Raw genomic sequence first — 4,476 nt, 5'->3', positions numbered from 1 at the left:
GTTTCTACAGAAGCCGCCTTATAATGATTTTGAGCCCTAAGATCCCTTGCTTGCTCGAAAAGTTCTCTCCTCTTTACTGGCAGGTCCTCATTGAGGTACATTTTCCTGTCTTCCCCCTCCAGTCTGCATTTCCTTACAGTAGTACCCTTTTGCAGTCTTATTTTTGTAAGAATTTCAGTTTTGATGTCCAGGTTTTTCAGCCTCACTAGTATTGCACCACCGTCTTTGCCTAGTCTTTTAGAGTCTGCTATCTCATTTGCCCCGTTCTTTACTCCAATAGATGACAACACCTTCTTTATAGTGTTTTCTCATTCTGTTCGGTCTGCTTAGGTATTCCTGACACAACAAAATTTTCTGCCTTTTCCGCCACTTCCATGTCTTCGAGCTTAGTTTCTACCTCTTTCAGTCTTTGCGGTAGCTCCGAGTTTTCCTATTTAAGGAGAACTTACATAGGCCTCGTTTTTAATAGTGTGTTGTCTCAGTTAAGATCTTTTTGGAAATTTCATCCAGGAATTTTGTGTATGTTGTTACAAGCAGTTAAGTTTTTACCCACTGAACTTTCGTTTGTAGAGGTTTACAACCATCTGAAATCAATTTAGATATTTATTATTAGTTGCATAAAAAAGTTTTATTCGAATCCTTTAGGAGTTTTGGAAATTATAGTCGTTTATATTTTTCTACATCTAACAATTCAAAAAACTTTCGTTTGTAGAGCTTTGCAACCATCTGAAATCAATTTAGATGTTTAGTTTTAATTGCATTAAAAACTTTCATTCGAATCCTTTGGGAGTTAGAGCCTTTTTCATTTCTTTAACTTTTGACTTTTTAATTAATTTTGACAACAAAACCTTAGTTTGTAGAGGTTTGAGACCATCGTAAGTCGATTTAGGTATTCATTGTTAATATCTGGACAAAAAATTATTAAAATCCCTTGGGAATTTCAGAAGATGCGGGCAGTTATTGATTAAATAACAGGGAGCGCGGACTATAAATTGGTTGCTGGCAACCGACATATGCTGCGTTCTCGATTTTGGTCGTTGGATATCGATCGGACGCTAGCTTCACACACATTGAATATTAGATTATTTGGATGTTTCATAGTCTTTTCAACCTTATTTATTTGTAGTGTCCCACATCTAAAACTGTGTCATAATAATTTAAGAACCCTGCTGATGAATTTCCTTACCACCATATATCTCTACTTTCAAAATATGTTTTGTTATGTTTTGCAACATATTTGTGAGGTTAAAGTACTAGCGAATTGGTTATTTACCCACAAAACACAAAAATGATCAGGCTGGGATTCTAAAATCACGACTCGATCTCGATACGATCACGACTTCGAATTCGATCGCGACTCAGTCGTGACGACAAGGGTGATTCTAAATTTCAATCGTCTGCTAAACTCGCTTTATTCGATTTGATTTAGGTTTCTTGGTATATTTATTTTCCCTAGTATAGGTATTTGTTATTTTCCCTAATATTTGACAGATGGAAACGTCAATTGTCTTTTCTATTGATAAACAATAAACACTAAGAATTTTCATTTATTTTGTTAGTTTTTTTCGCCTTCGTGTTTTTTATTTGAATATATGTCTATAACTATATTATTACTTTAAAATAAAAAAATGTCGTTTAAAACCACCACTATCCATTGGAAAATAATAATTCAATTCATTGAAAATCACAAAAACTTGTTGTGTTCATCCAATTTTGGTTTTAATATGGCAACATGAGTCCAATCAATAGGACCTATAATACCAGGGAAATTGGATCTCTATAAATGTTAATTTATTAATATCTCTCATCTCTTATATTTGAAAAATTAATCGGTCAGCAAGGTGATTGTCAATAATTTCAGTAATTTTATGGATTCAACGACTTTACGAGCAGTAGTTTCGCTAATTTCAAATTTAAAATCTTGTCCAATGCTTCTTTGGTAATAACCTGTAGCATAAAATACTAAATTGACATATTAAAACTGCCCATTTAATGATAACTCTACTTCCTCTGCCTCTATTAACAGAAGGTTGTGGAAAATAGGGTCGAATTAAATCTATTAGTTGTTGTGTTTAAGAAAGCTTCTTGATATAGATTTACTAATGAAATCCTGGAAAAATTTTATTTAGAATCTGGGCTAAGATTCTAAAATTACCACTCGACACGATTACTCGATATGACTGATTCTAAATAAAATTTTCAATCGTGAGTGTCTTGCGGATTGCCTAGTTTTTAACGACTTGTCGACGACACGCTTGGGCATATCGTATGCACCAGACGATATAGCTTCTTCCTTATTTAATACGTGCACAATGTGTCAGCATCCTTTTTTTAAACGTATTTGTTTCATTAATTGTTCATTAATTGTTTTTATTAGTCTATCAAGAAGCTTTCTTAAACCCAACTAATAGATCTAATTTGAGCCTATTTATAACAACCTTCTGTTATTAATAGAGACAGAGGAAGTAGAGTTACCATTGAATGGGCAGTTATAGTATCTTTTAGTATGTAAAAATTTATGCCATAGATTGTTACTAAAGAAGCATTGGACAAAATTTTAAATTTGGAATTAGGGAAACTACTGAAAGTTGTTGGATCTATAAAATGACTGAAATTATTGACAATCACCTCGCCGACCGATTCATTAATTTTCCAAATATAAGAGATAAGAGACAAATTAATAAATTAACATTTATGGAGAGATCCAATTTCCCTGGTGTTTTAGGTCCTATTGATTGCACCTATGTTGCCATATTAAAACCAAAAGTGGGTGAACACAACAAGTTTTTGTGATTTTCCATGAATTCAATTATTATTTCCCAATGGGTAGTGGTGGTTTTAAACGAAACTTTTTTATTTTAATGAAATAATTTAGGCACATATTTAAATTTAAAAAAATAGAAATTATAAGAAAAAATAGAAATGTTAACTGTCTTTTCTATTTTTTCTTATAATTTCTAATCTGTCAAATAGTAGGGAAAATAACAAATATATACCAAGAAACCTAAATCAAATCAAATAAAACGAGTTTAGCCGACTAAAACTAGGCAATCCGCAAGACACTCACGATTGAAAATTTTATTTAGAATCAGTCATATCGAGTAATCGTGTCGAATCGTGATTTTAGAATCCCAGCCCTGGACTAAACACCGCTGTGGGAGATTCAGTTAAGGTGCATTTGCATTGTTTTTGTATGCAGGCTTTACGTCCTAAATCTTTAAGCCTCGCATACATAGTCTAGCGACGGCGACGCGCCGAATTGATTGTTTCACGATTTTTATTTATTTTATTCCGCTCCGTGAGCAAGGATAATCCGCTCGGTGAGCGATGATGCAGACGTCGCTTTAAGCTTACCCTTTCCAGTTCAGGTTGACAGTTGTATTTTTTATAACCCGAGGTTTCTTGGTCAACTTTGATCTTGAAAATTGCCTTCTCCAAATCTTTACCACATAAAAATGTTCTAGAAATCCAAGTCTTTTTTAAAAGTAATGGGATTTTAAAGATTTTATAGTTAGAGGTACCGTTGTATTGGGTCTGTTTTGTCGGTTTAGTGTGTTTTTGTAGCAGTTTTACTTGGTTTTCCCTAAACTCTTCGTTGGGATAAGTAGGACTTAGATTTCATCATCTACATCTAGGTACAACAACCGCTAGTTTGGAATCGAGAAAGCATAAAATAGCTATGTGAACTTTTGCCGCACGTGGCACGTGTAACTAATTTTATTACTATAAACTAGAAGGGCTTACCATGAAGTAGAAGAGGATCGACACACATTCTCAGACTCCTGCCACGGTAAATTTCACCAACCAGCCACCATTGAACCACCAGTAGTTTCAAACACCAGTAACAAATCACCGTCAGCAACTACCAACAATTCTCAGGCTGTTACAGAACTTCCGTCGACAAAATTCACAAGTAAGACCTAGTATGTTCGATTGATTTCTATCAAAGTATTTACGATTGATTAACGTAAACTTTAAGGAACATAGACTTCAAGGAACTTCAAGAAAAACTTTTTTTATTGTGTATCTCTTATTTAAAACTTTCGTAACCAATGAAAACTCTTATAACAATGTAAAACTTTTTTAGCTCTCGTAACACTGTTAGGTTCAACCTTTTCAGTTTCACCCTCTAAATAAAATACTGCTATTGTTTTTTTTCAACATTGCTTTTATTGACAACCCTACTAGACCAATTTGGAGTGAAAATCGAGCGAATAACATCTTGCCCAGTCTCATGCAGCGACTTAAAGTTTAACTTTAATTAGCAAGCTGGCCATAAACCTTTTTTGTCTAAGTCGTAAGACATCTCGTCTTGATATTTAGACTGCTAAGAATTGCAGTCTAAATATCACTGCTGCTTCTAGGATCTATTTTTGACTTAGGCATGCTTTAGACAACAGTTAAATTCATCTGTGGTAAGGTTATGTGAATCAGTACTCTTAGAATTTTCTATATTTTTTTTTTTGATTTGCCACA

At 33.7% G+C, this 4,476-nt stretch overlaps 1 long non-coding RNA gene across 1 annotated transcript; it reads left to right on the top strand.

Moving 5' to 3' along the window:
• Positions 1–3,406: 3,406 nt before the first annotated feature.
• LOC126749206 (uncharacterized) lies at positions 3,407–4,161 on the top strand. The gene is made up of 2 exons (XR_007664927.1): positions 3,407–3,635; positions 3,735–4,161. It is a non-coding gene; the product is annotated as an uncharacterized LOC126749206 (long non-coding RNA).
• The last annotated feature ends 315 nt before the right edge of the window (positions 4,162–4,476 follow it).

Source organism: Anthonomus grandis, chromosome 2 (genome assembly GCF_022605725.1).
Source record: "Anthonomus grandis grandis chromosome 2, icAntGran1.3, whole genome shotgun sequence".
NCBI classification, from domain to species: Eukaryota; Metazoa; Arthropoda; class Insecta; order Coleoptera; family Curculionidae; genus Anthonomus; species Anthonomus grandis.
This window is presented reverse-complemented; position numbering and strand designations above follow the sequence as displayed.